Source organism: Mirounga angustirostris, unplaced genomic scaffold, assembly GCF_029215605.1.
Source record: "Mirounga angustirostris isolate CCGP_5_RB_7025 unplaced genomic scaffold, mMirAng1.0.hap1 SCAF_8, whole genome shotgun sequence".
Classification (NCBI taxonomy): domain Eukaryota; kingdom Metazoa; phylum Chordata; class Mammalia; order Carnivora; family Phocidae; genus Mirounga; species Mirounga angustirostris.
Window position 1 is genome coordinate 38,882,272 of NW_026991716.1, and position 15,156 is coordinate 38,897,427.

A 15,156-nucleotide genomic window follows, 5' to 3' on the forward strand; every position below is an offset into this window, starting at 1 on the left:
AGAGGGTGTTGCAAAGGAAAGCCTAGTACCTTTAAAAGTTAGAATGAATCAGTTATTTGCCAAATAACTAAGTGAAAGTGTTGTTTTACTTTTTTAAAAAGCATATGCAAAAAAGGTATTTACTGATTCTAATCAGAGTTCTAAACAAATATTGTGTTTTTTGTTTTTAACCCCCGGCGCCCCCATCCCCGGTCGAGCTAAAACTGGGGGGAGAGAGAGAGAGAGAAAAAGAGAGAGAGAGAGAGAGAGAGAGAGAGAGAGAGAGAGAGTGTGTGTGTGTGTGTGTGTGTGTGTGTGTGTGTGTGCCGGGCGCCTGCAGAGAATAGCACGCATCTTGTAGATCTTAAAAAAAAAAAAAAAAGCCAAATAAACCTGTTTCTTGAATAAACCAATACATTTCTGAAGTTAAAAAGAATCCCAAAGGAAACAGGAATTGACAGCTTGGGAGCTTGATTTTTGGGGGAAAAAAATTTTTTTTTAATTAAAAAAATCCTAATCTCCACATTTTTTGCTAGGCGAGAACCGAAGTTTGGAGGTAGACGAGCAGGCGAGCGGTTTGCCCGGGCGCAGAGCATGAAGGCCGGGCGGGCGCGGGGAGCGGGCGCCCGCCGCCCGGCGCGGGGGTGAGCGAGAGAGAGAGCGGAGCGCGTGTGGCCGGCGCCGCTCGGCCGGGAGCTCCCGCGCCCGCGCCCCGCGCCCCGCGCCCGCCGCCGCCGCCGCCGCCGCCGCCGCCGCCGCCGCCGCCCCTGGTGCGATGGCGCAGAAACCCCGTTGACAAGGCACTGCTTTTTCATGACGGTGAGTTTCCCTTTGAGTGTATTATAATTTTGTGATAAAAATTTCAAGGAGAAAAAAAAACACACACAACCTCCTTCCTCTGCCTCTTTCCTTCGGGGAGGGGGAAAGCGAGGGAGGGGGGGCTGGAGATCTATCTCCAGACAGACAGAAAAGAAAGAGGAGCAAATTAAACACCGAGTTGCCAAAACCAGGATATTAGGTTTCAGCCCAGAGAGCTATTGGCTAAGGCTGTGTTTTTTTTGGGGGGGGTGGGTTTGTGGGTGGGTGATGGTGGTGGTGGGTGGATGTTTAATGGACACGGAGAAAAGGGGAATCGAGTGTTTATGCCTTTCCCAGCGCCGCCCGGGCCCCGGGAAGACCAAGTTCAGTGTCTCGGGCGGGGGCGCGGGCAGGGGGCGGCGGGGCCGGGCTGGGGGCGCCTCGGCGGGGTGGGGGCCCCGGCGCCTTTTTTTTTTTTCCTTTTCCGCGGATGCAAATTTCTGGAGCGGGGAGAGGGAGAGCCTGGGAAGGGGGGTGGCGTGGCGGTTGGTGGTGGGGAGGAGAGGGGAGGGAAGCCTTTTAATGACTCATTGATTGAGCCGGTTTAAAATTAGTTGTGTGCGCGAGTGTGAGTGTGTTTTCCGCCCCCCGGAGCCGCCGGGAGCCGGGAAGGAGGGAGCGGGGCTCGGCGAGGGGAGGACGGCGCGGCGAGGCCGCGAGCAGGGGGCAGGGTAGGGCCAGGAGTGACGGCGGGCGAGGAAGAAAAATAAGCTTTTCCAATCTCCTCCCCTCGGTTTTCCCCCCCTCGTTTCTTTTCTCTCGGCAGCTCTTGGGTGTGAATCGCATTTTCTTTCTTCTCGGCAAAATGGACCCCGCGTCTCGGGAGGGGGAGGGGAGAGGGTGGAGAGAGAGGCGGCGGCGGGGACCGGGTTTCTTTTTCATCCTGGCTTCCTCCTTCCCGCCGCTTCTGCGGGCAGCCGCGGCGAGAGCTCGGAGCCGGCCGCCCGTCCCCGCCGGGGCCCGGTCCGGCCCGGTGAGCGGCGCGCGCCCGCCGGCGAACTGGCCCTTCCCCGTCGCCTCGCCGCCTGGCTCCCAAGCTCCGCCGAGGACCCGCGGCCGGGGCCGGATGAGCCCTCGCGCGGCGCCGAGGACCCGCGGCCCGACCAGGAGTCTCTTGCCGGGCCCGCGCGGCCGGGCCGAAGAGACGAGAGGCCGCAGCGGCACTATTTTGGCCGAGAGCTCTCGGGCCCGACGTGGTTCGCGCCCCCCGAGTCGCCCCGAATGCGGGATCGGGGGGGGTGCGGCTGGAAGGCACTAAGATGGCGCTGGGCCTGGCCCGTTGCCAGGGCTGGTGGCGCAGTTGCTCCGCGGGCGCCATCTTCCCTGGCGGCGCGGGCGGCGCCCTTCGTGGACGCTTCGCCGGCCGCGGCGCCGGGAGGTCGGGGGCAGCGGGGAGCTACGCTTAGGGTGTGGGGTTCTGTAAGTGGGGACGGGGCCGGGGCAGGCCCGCCGAGCCCGGGGCCGCGTAGCCTTGGTCTTCCCCGGGCCCCCAGACCCAAAAGACGAGGTGGCCGGCTCGGAGCGGCAAGGGGCCGGGCTGGCGGCGTCCGGCTCCTTAGCATTTGTGTTTGAGGGAAGAAGCGGGCCAGGGGTCGGGCCTTGCAGCTGGTGGGTTCCCCTCTGACCCCGCATGCCCCTCCGGTCAAAATTGGAGGGGGGGTTCTCGTCATCCCTCCTAGGGCCTAGAATGGGCCGGCTTTGTCTTCCCCGACCTGACTGGGGGGGGGCGGGCAGGGCGGCTTTCCCTTCATCCTCTTCCAGTTAGTTTTCAAGAGTAGAGTCCAACCAGGTTACAAAATCGCAAGAAAAAGCCGGGGACAGTGTCTGCCTTGTAGTGACCGCGTTCTCCAAAGGCACCCCACCTTCGTTTTCTTTCTTTAGTTGCTTTATTATAAAACCATCCTGGGGAGACATTGATGTAGTCAAACTGTGGAAAGGTTATGGGTTCCAGTGATTTGAAACACCTTGTTGGCTTTCATCTTAATTATTCCAAACGGTAGCAACTTAGGGCAGTTGGTTAGAACTCTGATCTGAAAAATTAAACTCGCTTGGAAACTGAGACTTTTTTCCCTTTCCCTTTTCTAAAAAAAAACCCTGCGCTGTTTTGTGTCTGTTCTTTCTCATGAATATAATAAGGCTTCTCAGTTCCCGGACTCCCTGAAGTGGTTCCTTAGAACCACCCATACAAGTACTGATCTGTCCTCTTGTAGCTCTGTGTGAAGCGGTGTGGGGGTTTTAACTGTTTTGAATTGTTACTGAAAAGATTATTGGGAGGAGGAAACAAGTTCCTAAAACTGATCTCTAGGAGTCCACAGGGATGGAAAGTAAGTAGTTAACTTCTAGTGGAGAAAAGTAACATAGTGGCACTAGTAGGTGTGTCCTTGTGCTTATAAACACAGTATACATAGTGGCTGTTCTAGACACCCTTCATAAGACCTACCATATATTGAACACTGCTGTATGTATGTGCCTGGTGCATTATTATTATTTTTTTTTTAAGATTTTATTTATTTATTTGAGAGAGAGAGAGCGCGCACATGAGGGGGGGAGGGTCAGAGGGAAGCAGACTCCCCGCCGAGCAGGGAGCCCGATGCGGGACTCGATCCCGGGACTCCAGGATCATGACCTGAGCCGAAGGCAGTCGCTTAACCAACTGAGCCACCCAAGCGCCCCTGGTGCATTATTTAACTCCTGTTTATATCAGTCCTGCAATAATTGGTTTTATTATCTGTTTATACCAGAGAAGGAACTAGTGTTCAACCAGATACACAAATTGTTCTAGGTCTTGCCGTTTTAAATGGTAGAATGTGTGTGTGTGTGTTTCCTCAAAACATCTAGTGTGTTAGGCAATCTCAGTTTTAAGCTTCTGGCTTTCAACTTTCCAATGCCCCAACTCCCAATTTTGAAATTCTCTCCAGCACCCCCTAAATCTGACTACGTAGGAGTCTCTTACTCCAGAGTTCTCCAGGTGATTCCACTGTGACAGATACGGAGTTGGAATATCACTGTATTGCACTGTGCTGCTGGCTCTCTTTTGAATTGGAGTGTGAGACTTGAGGCCCATATCGTTTTGAGTTTCAACAGTTATTGCTCATCCTCTCTCTTATTTTTTTTCTAGCTGCCGTTTGTCAAATTATTGGAACCATTTTCTTACAGAAAGAAGGTTTACCTAGTCTGAGACTAAAATCTCTACATTTTCCAAAGTATATCTCATTCTGCTGAGAAGTTATAAAACATGCAGGCGTCTAGGTCTAGCTGGGCCATCTAATTTAGTCCAGACAGCTGTGCAACAAAAATAGAATTGAATCTAGGATTGAGATAGAAATTAGGAATAGGGTAGAAAAGATCCTGGGGAGGGGGAGGTGAAATCTAGAGGTAAATCCTTGGAAGAAAGGATTTTTTTTTTTCAGAATTTTCAATTGTGAAGGTACCTTTTGTCTTTTGGGAAGTAAGATGGTGAAATTATTCTAAACATGAGACCCTTTCAGGAACAGCGTATGCATATAGGACACAGAAGGTCAGGAAGAAACATCCAGAGCAGGTGATGAATAGCTGACCTGACCGAAATAAAAGAGAACCAAGTCAGTGATGTAATCTTTTAATTTCTGTGGAGCAAGAACCATATATACTTACTTTGTGCTTTCCTTTCTTTGTTCTCAAATCACTGTTGTGTTTAGTAATCGCTGGGGGAATGGTTAAAAACTTTGATTTTTGATGCAGATGACAAAATTATATTATCTTTGCATATGTCTACATTTCTCTTTCCTTCCACATTTGAAAAATTTTAAAGGAACAGCTACTGAATACCTGTGTGCAGTCCGTGTCCGGTCTAGATCAGTAGGCAGGTGGAGGTCTAGGCTTTGACTCTCCTGTGTGCTTTTTCTCCCATTGTGTTTCATGATAAATGCCCAAGTAATTATATTCTTTGACTAAAATCCAATGAAGATTGTAAGGAGGGGAAATCTAAAATAAACCTGCTTAAATAGGAGGTATAGGTTCTTTATTTTAAAGTAGCTTTTATTGGGGGCGCCTGGTTGGCTCACTCAGTAGAGCATGCGACTCTTGATCTTGGGGTCGTGAGTTTAAACCGCTCATTGGGTGTAAAGGTTACTTTTTAAATAAATAAATAAACAAATGAAGGAAGGAAAGTAAGTAAGTAAGGAAAGTAAGTAAGTAAGTAACCTTTGGTGGAATTCAAGACAGGCAAGATCTCTGCCTTCATGGAATTTATAGTATAGTGGGGAAGACAGGAAATAAGTTAAACGCCAATAATCAAGATAATTACAGATTAAGAAAAATTGTAAAAAGTTAATAAGTTGGTAGATCTAAAAGAGCGTGGTATGGGGAATGGCTGTCTTGGCTAGTGAGAGTCAGGACGCATCCCTTTGAAGAGATGATATTTGAGCTGAGGCTTGAAACTTAAGCTTGTGCTAGCCATGTGAGAAACTGGGGACTGTGCTAGCCTGTGAACAAATGCAAAGACCTGGAAGGCCCAGAAGGGCATGGGTGTTAGAGAGAGGCAAGAGGAGAATGGAATGAGATGGAAGTTGAGAGATCCTTTGGGGCTTCCTATATTAGGCTGTACCAGGAGTTTGGGGTTTTATTTTATTCAAAATGACAAGCTATTGTAGGGCTTTCATTAGGGCAGTGATTTTTTTTTTTTTTTTAAAGGTCACTGCCGCTCTGTGGAGCAAGGAAGGAAGCCGAGAGGTGAGGGCTAGTGCAGTGGCCAGCTCAAGATTGATGGTATTTTAGGCAAATACAGTGGCGAGGGGGATGGAGCAAAGTGGATGGGGGGTTCCAGATAGGTTATGGAGGTGGAATCAGAAGTATTTACTTAATGAGTTGGCTGTGGAGACAGGGAGGAATCAAGGAAGCCTTCAGGGTTCTCGCCTAAGCCTTGGTGACTGACAGTGCCATTTGCTGGTGGAGAAGACTGGAAGAACAGGTAGGGAGGGGTGGGTAATAAGAGCTCTGTGTGGAACCTGTTGTGTTTTTTAAATACTTGCAAGACATCCAAATGGAATGTCAAGTAGGCAGTGGATAATTAAGATTGGACTGATAGGAGTGGCCTTAAATGGTGGGAGTCACTAGCAATACAGATGGTATGTCATGGAACTGGTTGAGATCATTTATGATCCTAGAAGCCTTAACCTCAAACCATAAAACACTTCCAGTGGCTCAAGGTTGGACAAAAGAGACTGAGAAGGTTTACCCATGAAAGTGAAAGAGTGGATTATTCTTTTCAAGAACGAGGGAATGGTCTCTGCCAAATGCTGCTGAGAACATTGAGGATAGAGAAGTGACCACTAGGATTTGGCAACATGGAGGTGGCTGTTTGACAAGTAGTTTCTGTGGCATATGGGGTTGGAAGCCCAATTGGAATGCACGGGGAATGGGATGAGGTGAACGGAGCCCACTTGTTGGGGAAGTTTTGCTGTAAGGTGAGAAGAGTGACAGCACAGCAGTGGCTGGAGAGGGAGGTAGGATCAAAGACATGCTTCTTTTTAAATGATGGGGAATAGAAGAGCGTTTTTAAGTAGGCTAATGGGAATATCTAATAGGGAGCGGGAGACTAACACCAAAGAGAGGTATTACTACCAAAGGTGCAGACTTCTGGAGAAGGTGAGAAGCTATTCAAAACACAAGAGGGTTTGCCTTTGGTGGGAGCCAGACAACTTGCCAAGTAGCAGGAGAGAAGGCAGAGAATATGGGCACAGTGCAAGGACGTGTATGAATTGGGGGTAGAAATCAGGGCTTCACGTTTTATGTTCTCAGTGAAGTCTCAGGCAAGGCCAGCAGTTAAGGAAGGAGGGGTGGGGATGGTTTGAGGTGAGAAGGACTCCTCGCCCTGGACAGCAGGACTGTGAAGTAAGTCACTGGGAAACGAGGTATGATTGCTGCTCACAGGACTGTCTGGCTGTGAATTCAGACATTCGGGTCAGAATTTGAAACCAGTTGATCCAGTTAGTTGAGTGGTTTTCTGCCAGTGACATCCACCTGTTACAAGGGAAGCCAAGAGCAGGCAGGGGATTGGTTTGACCAGGACTGGAGTCTCCCCCGCCAACCCCGGTGTGACAGAAGAGAGAAGATAGGGACCTGAAGGTGGTTGCAGGGGGCAATTAAAATAAGGAACCTTGGAGTGTTCACTGGGTAGGAAAGCAAGAGAAGGGAATGGAGATGGGGGCCATGAGGTTAATCATGAAGATCATTCTTGGTTAATAAAAAATGAGTTAATGGGTACAGAATCTCAAGGTGAGCTGATGAAAAATCCTGGAGTCGGGTAGTGGCAGCCCCTGCTCAGCAGTGTGAATGGACAGAAGGCCACCGAGCTGTACGCTTAAAGATGGTACATCGGGTATTTTACCCACAATAAAAATGAGTTAATATCGAAACATTATGTGGCAGGTACAGATGTTATTGGCATGCTGCCTTGGACAATTTGCAGAGTACTGTATTTTCTGGGGAAGAAAGTAGCTTTAAAAATCAAATATCAAATTCCTGGGGCTAGGGAGAACATCTCCACTTATCACGGTCCCAATCTTGTGTGTGCAGAACCTAGAGATTCTGGAATGGGACCAAGAAACCTTATACTTTTTCTTTCCCTGTTCACTGACTTGTTCTGACCCTTTAGCATAGCATTTAAAACAAGCCAGGCACTCAATAAAGATTTGCTGACTAGTTTGACAACCCAGGTAGAGTAAAATGATAGGAACCAAAGGGAAAGGTTTTTCAGATAGGTTGAGATCTACAGTGCCTTATATATTCTGATCTCTGTGGGTGATGAGAAAGATTACAGGCAAGGAGGGAGAAAATAAGTACTGGGGAAATCATTTTTTAAAAGTTTTCATTTGTTTTGAGAGAGAGCACATGCACATATGCACAAGGGCAAGGGAGGGGGAAAGAATCTCAAGCAGATGAACGCAGAGCCTGAGCCTGACTTGGGGCTAGATCTCACGACCCTGAGATCATGATCTGAGCCAAAATGGACTGAGCTACCCAGGCGCCCCATGGAAAATAATCTTGTAAAGATTCAAACAATACCAAGTGGAAGTGTGTAGCACTCCCCTCAACCTCCCTGTCTTCATTCTTGCCTGAGTGAGGTCCTCTGTTCCCCAACTTGCCTATGGAGTAACAGTAATATGAAATTAGAGAAAAGGAGAACAGGGTAGATGATAGGATTCAAAATAGATGTCTGTGGTCTTTACTGAGAAGATAGCAAGCTCATTTGTCAGGGGCAGAGGCAAAAGGCTTTGAGTTTAAGGAGAGGGGAGTAAATTTGTGGAGTGTATCAGATGTGGGGGAAAATGGACAAAAGAAAGGGTACTTGGCTGTCATGAAGCAACATGAATTAAGTAACGCACCAGATCCATCTGCAGGGCATGGTTCTGTGGTCCATAATGTTGTAGAGTAGAAGTGGAAAATACAGTAAGTGAGGGGGCTGGCAGAAAAGGAGGGGTTGTTAAATGAGTGTGGGGAAGTGGAGTGCTGACAGTAAAGGAATGGGATGTGGACTTTAAAGGAAAGCCCTACAATGGAAACTGTATATGGTACCTCGCTTCGTGGGGGTAGGAACCCAGGCTGTGGCTCTGCTGGGGATGGCTTGCCCATTTCTAGTGCAGTTCAGGAGAGCTCAGAGGGTGGTACCCATGTTTGTATAGGAAAGTGGAAGAAAGAGGTTTTGGGGAGAAGCAGCTGGGGGCTTTGATCTCCTTTTTTCTTACCTCCTTTGTGCTTGTGCTCAGGAAAAGATCCTGAGACCTCACTGTACCAGATCTTAAACCCAAGTTCCCCTTCCTCTTAATCCTCATCGACTTTATCTGGTTGTGACTAAATGATAAATTTCTTCTTAATAAAGTTGTAAAGTGGAACATTTTCTGGTTTTGTGGGTTCTTTGGCTGTCTTGCAAACACATTAAACACTTACATTACCTGAAATAAAAACCCTGTATGTGAGAATGTGAGGGAATGAAGTGTGAAAAGTATTGTCTTTTTAGGAAAGGCTTATCTCAGTTGAACCAAAATCCAGGATGCTTCCTTGTATCATCAGAAATTATGTTTTATGTATGTCCTGACCTGTAATTGAAACATTTTTACAAGGAAGAAAATGGAGGGAAAGAGAAAAAATATTTGTTAAACCTTAACATTATTTCAGGCCCCAATGGGTGTTTAATATTATTAAATTCTCATAAATAACCCTGGAAGTAGATTTTGTCTCTGTTTTATAGATAGTGAAACAGGTTTACCGAGGATAAATAATTTACCCAAGGTTGCTTTACTAAAGGTCAGAGCCGGGATCTTAATATATACTGTAGATCCATTCATCATACATTTTGCCATTGGTATTAAGCCTGTGTATAAACTTAATCTACAAATGACTGCCTACTGAACATTTTAATATCTTATAATTGGATGACCATTATTTCAATAGGAAGAATAGGGAAAAGTAGTGTTTTTATGGATAAGTAAAAATTGTGATTAAAAAAACCCAAGAGTCTCTTCTGGTGATAGTTAAATTCTAGGTCAAAGCAGTTATTCTCCTTCTGCAGATAATTCAGTTTTTATTTGCATAGTATGGTGAGTCAAACATGGGGACCATTTTAGCTCTATATTTGGTAGCAATCAGAGATTATGAATCATATCTTTCACTTAAAAAAAATCCTAATCAGAAAAGAACACTTAGGACCTAAATTAAAGATGATACGGTACAGCTCAAGTTGTTCCTTTGCTTAGAATGTCAATGCAAGCACAGTAATTAGAAGTACAGATTTGGGGGAGAAAGTATTTAAAAGGCTCAAAGTGTGATTGACTTGAAGGAATTGTTCTTGTAAAGAGGCCGTACTGTAGATAGAATGTAAGGGGTATTTAAGTGTGACCAGTAAGATAACATGTCAAAAGTAATTACTTTTTTTTCTTTTTGACTGTACAAGAAAGCTTAGCCCTGAGGGGCCACAGTAGTAAAAGATCATGAAACATTCTCACTGTAGATTTGAGTTCACCAGGGCTGACCTGCAGCTCTTGAGCCTCATGCAGCTCACCCAACAGTTTGAGGTAGTTCTTCACGCCAGGCTGCAAGCACTAACTAGAATTTTCCGCCTCGCCCAATGAGAACCAACGTGTTAGCACTACGTATTAGTGGGAAGCCTCGGTTAGAGAGATGAAGAATTTCAAAATCTTGTGGTAAGTGTCATGTCAGAGAGAATTTCAAAATTTGTTATGCGGACTGTAAATATTTTGACCATAACTAAGGAGTAAGAAGACTGCTATTGTATGTATCAGAATCCACCATCCTTAAAAGTTGCTTGCAGCATATTTCAGCCTTGACTCCTGTTGTAATTTTTTAAAAGATAAATCAGCTTATCTGGTTTCATGGTTAAATTTTTATTTTAGAAAAGTTTAGTGCTCCTAGGAAATTTTTTACAGTGTTAGGGCCACTCCCATCAGTATATTTTTAGCAATAAGTATTAAAGCCCTAAGCATTTCCCCTGAATTTAAAAAAAAGTCATAGTTGTTGAATAAGTTTAGTTTCAGCGCAGTATAACTGATAGTTTTATGAATATAAAATAAATTAGGGTAGTTTATAATTTATTTTTTCAAAAATCATTTCTCAGGGTGCCTGGCTGGCTCAGTCAGTAGAGTATGTGACTTTTGATCTCGGGGTCGTGAGTTCAAGCCCCACACTGGGCGTAGAATTACTTAAAAATAAAACATTTTTTATTATTATTTTTTTAAGATTTTATTTATTTGACAGAGAGACAGCAAGAGAGGGAACACAAGCAGGGGGGGAGCGGGAGAGGGAGAAGCAGGCTTCCCGTGGAGCAGGGAGCCCGATGCAGGGCCCGATCCCAGGACCCTGAGATCATGACCTGAGCTGAAGGCAGATGCTTAACGACTGAGCCACCCAGGTGCCCCCAAAATAAAATATTTTTTTAAAAAAATTTCTCAATAAACAGTAGAACTGGAGAAACCTGTATGCCATTTTGAGAGATTAAATTTAAAATCTTTGTGTTTGGCAAACACGTTTGTTACATACGAAGTTAGAATTCACATCAAAGAAAGTTTTCTAGAGTAAATTTTAGTTTTTTAACTGGAAATAACCTAAGAAGTAGAATACTAGATACATATTTTTTTAATGTGGAGAAATGTCTTAAAATTTAGAAGTAACTCTTTCTATATAGAGACTATTACCCACACACACACAAAAAATCAGATTTTTTTTTCTCCTGATTACTGAGAGTAAAAGTTATTATTATTATTTTTTTTAAGATTTTGTGTATTTGACAGAAAGAGACATAGCGAGAGAGGGAATACAAGCAGGGGGAGTGGGGGAGGAAGAAGCAGGCTTCCCGCGGAGCAGGGAGCCCAATGCGGGGCATCAATCCCAGGACCCCGGGATCATGACCTGAGCCAAAGGCAGACGCTTAACGACTGAACCACCCAGGCGCCCCATGAAAGTTATTTTTGTGTGGTTTTGATTTGGAAGTATGTCTTCTAGGATTTAAAATAAAAATGAATGCTGCTATATTTAGATTTAACTCTGGCATTTCCTAGAAGTGCAAAGAAATATATTTAGAAATAGGTCACTTTAGGGGTGTCTGGGTGGCTCAGTCATTAGGTGTCTGCATTCAGCTCAGGTCATGATCCCGGGGTCCTGGGATCGAGCCCCGCTTCGGGCTCCCTGCTCCGTGGGAAGCCTGCTTCTCCCTCTCCCACTCCCCCTGCTTGTGTTCCCTCTCTTGCTGTGTCTCTCTCTGTCAAATAGATAAATAAAATCTTAAAAAAAAAAAAAAAAAAGGAATAGGTCACTTTATTCTTCCTATGTGTATTCTGATTCTCCAGATCTGTAAGAATCTCAGGATTGGAGAGATAAATGGGAGCCCAACCCCTTTTTTCTAGGTGTGATCACACTTAAAAGATGAATATTTACAACTCGATATGTTTGGAGCTGCTTCTATCCATAGACCTCAAGATGGTTTTATTTTCAAATTTTAAAACTCTTTTACTTACTCATCTGACTTTATATGGCACATGATATCCTTGTTATTTTCTGTTATAGCATATATCGTGTAGATAAAACAACCTGAAAGAAATTGTTAAGAATAGTACAAAGAGAGGGGCGCCTGGGTGGCTCAGTGGTTAAGCGACTGCCTTCAGCTCAGGTCATGATCCCAGAGTTCTGGGATCAAGCCCCGCATTGGGCTCCCTGCTTGGCAGGAAGCCTGCTTCTCCCTCTCCCACTCCCCCTGCTTGTGTTCCCTCTCTCGCTGTGTCTCTCTCTGTAAAATAAATAAATAAAATCTTAAAAAAAAAATAATACAAAGAGAAATGAAATTTGGGTAATCATGCTGTTTGGAAAAAAAGGGGGTGGGGAGGACCTTCACATACTTAGATATGTAAAGTTGACATTATGCCATGTGAAACACCTAGTGCACCCATAGAAAATTTGCTTATCTTTTTTTTTTTTTAAGATTTTATTTATTTATTTGACAGAGAGAGACACAGCAAGAGAGGGAACACAAGCAGGGAGAGTGGGAGAGGGAGAAGCAGGCCTCCTGCGGAGCAGGGAGCCCGATGTGGGGCTCGATCCCAGGACCCTGAGATCATGACCTGAGCTGAAGGCAGACGCTTAACGACTGAGCCACCCAGGCGCCCCCCAAAAATTTGCTTATCTTTTTGATGGTATCTTCCAAGTACTAATGTATTAATGTATATGCCTTTTTTTCATTTGCACAGCCATGTTCAAGTTTTACAGTTAAATTAGACATATAATCAATTAAGAAATTACCATACATGGTGCAGGAGTCTGTTGACAGAGCTTCCCCGCCCACCCTCACAAAGGGAATTGTGCAGGTGCTGCAGTCAAGATGAGGAAGAGATCTGCAGCTAATGTTACAAAGTTGTCTCAACTGGTTTTCAGAAACACACATGTTGTGTATGCAACACAAAATGCACAATATAGAGAGTAGGCTCAAGTGTTCATGGAAGTGAATCCTTCAGTTCTCTAAATACCTCTAAATAATATAAATTTAGATAAATTATTTTATAGAATACATTTTCTTCATTACAGTTAAATACTCCCCAGCTAGAACTTTCTATCATAAGATCAAAAAAAGACATAAAACCTATTTGACATTAACCTTTTATTTTTGTCACGTTACATAATTTCCCAACTCATAATTCTCATTTAAAATATATTCTGTGTTTCAGATTGCCTAACTGAAAACATTACCTTGAGCTTGACTCTCAAGAATGTCTTCAGTGTCTTCAGGTTATAAGATGCTGTGAAAGTCACAAAGCAAATATTTTCCTTTCAGAGCATGACATGGATTTGTTATAGTGTGTGTGTGCGTGCGTATAAAATACTTATATCCTTTTTCTTATACTGCTTTCCAGAATGTTATTTTTCTAAAGGAAATGTCAAAAAGGAATCTTTTGAAAAAATATTCCTGTATCTACTCTGAAAGAAAAAGGCACTGCACTGATAATTCATCATCAAATATTTGCTAAATGCTAATTTTGTACAGGGCACTTAGAGGTTATAGGAACACATAGTCTAGCTAGGTGAATAGTAGGTGCACACAAAAGAAGACACAGCAGTGTATGGTAAGTGCCAAGCGAGTGGTACAAGTGAGAGCAAAGGAGAGCCTTTGAAGTGTGTGAGAGCATCCACGCATTCATTCATTCAGCAATTATTGAGATCCTAATTTGGGCCAGGTGCCATTCTGGGCTCCCAGATCCCTCAGTGAACAAAAGACCAAGGCCCTGCTCTCATGGGAAGACAGACAATAAACCCAGGTAAACACTGTAGTAAGTTATAAGAGAGAAAATAAGGCAAGATAAGGAAAATGTAGAGTGCTGGGGAATGGGAAGGTGGTCATGATAGGTCATGGATCATCTAAGCAGACTTGAAGTAAGGGGCAAGCCTGCAGATAGCCAAAGGAACAGCATTCCAGACAGAGAGCAGCCAGTGCAAAGGGCCTGAGACATGAGCATCCCTGGTGAATTCAGGGCATGGGAAGTCAGCAAGGGATAGAATCAGAGGGAGGGCAGAGGGGTTGGGGGGCAGAGAGAGCATTGCAGGTATTCACGGTTGAACGTAGAAAAGGACTTTGTTTTTTACAGTGAAGAAAGGGGATTCATTGGAGGATTTTGGCTTATGTTTTATTTTATTGTTTTTTTAAAGATTTATTTATTTTAGAGAGAGAGTGCACACGAGCATGGGTTGGGGCAAAGGGAGAGGGAGATAGAGAAACCTTAGTGGACTCTGCACTGAGCTCGGAGCCTGATGCGGAGCCTGATCCCACGATCCTGAGCCAAAACCAAGAGTCGGACACTTAATGGTCTGTACCACCCAAGGGCCCCTTGGCTTATGTTTTAAAGGGATTACTCAGGAGGGTGGGATGAGAATAGATTGCAGGGGGTAAAAGAATGGAAGCAGAGAGACCAGGTGGGATATGGTGATGGCTTGGATTAGGAAGATGGCAGTGGCGGTGGTACGTGGTGGGATTCTGGATCTATTTTGGAAGTGGAGCCAAGAGGCGTTCTTGCTGGCTGTGGAGCATAAGAGAGTGAGCGGTCAAGGGTTACATACAGGAGATGGAATTTGAACTGGAGCCTGGAGGAATTTGTTGACCATGAAAAGATGGCATAAGCAGAGGAATTTAGGTGGGCAAGAACCAAATTAGGTGAGAAGTGTAAGAAAGGGGCAGGACAGTGAGGAAAGCTCTTTGATGGAATGAGAAGTTTGTAAAAGGAGAAAAGAAAGAGGGGGGGGAAAGGCAGGCTGGGAAGGGACTTTGGGATCAGTTTGTGAAATGCACTAAATGCGAAGTCAAAGTATATGAAGTTTTTTTTCTCTTACATGTTAAAAAATCATAAAAGTTTTCAAACAGGGCAGTGATGCGACTTAGAAAGAAGCACTGTAGTTAATAATAGCTTTGGTACCAGACAGATCGGGGTTCCACCCCTTGCTCTTTTCATTTCTGTGCTGTCTTTGAGTAAATTACATAACCTCCCTGAGGGAATGTGCCCAGTTTCTCCCTCTGGATTGAGAATTTACCATTCTGAGGAAGTTTGTAAGGGTCAAGTGAGATCATGCATATAAAGATTTACATAGTGCCTGACGCACGTGGGTCTCAGCTATCACTGCTGTTGAAAATTATTATTGCTATAAAAAGTAACATTAAAGCAGTATTTCATTGCACGTGTCTACTAACAGTGAATGAATGTTTCCTTTAGGAAATGAAATGGACTTTTTATCTAAAGTGAATTATTCCTGTCAGCCAGTATTTCCTTCTAAGACTGGGCATTGCTCCTTGAA

At 44.7% G+C, this 15,156-nt stretch overlaps 1 protein-coding gene and 1 non-coding gene across 4 annotated transcripts in view; both read left to right on the forward strand.

Annotated features, from left to right (window-relative positions):
* Positions 1-291: 291 nt before the first annotated feature.
* Positions 292-15,156, forward strand: part of BICRAL (BICRA like chromatin remodeling complex associated protein) — an 84,831-nt gene continuing 69,966 nt past the window's right edge. For 2 of the 3 annotated variants that reach the window (XM_064597613.1, XM_045869915.3), the window contains exon 1: positions 292-798. The gene's annotated coding sequence lies outside the window, so the exon portion shown is untranslated. Of the gene's footprint in view, positions 799-1,290; positions 5,786-15,156 lie in introns of those variants that run through there. The other variant, XM_054506460.2, reaches the window with a different exon arrangement.
* TRNAK-UUU (transfer RNA lysine (anticodon UUU)) lies at positions 10,451-10,523 on the forward strand. Its single transcript has one exon. It is a non-coding gene; the product is annotated as a tRNA-Lys (tRNA).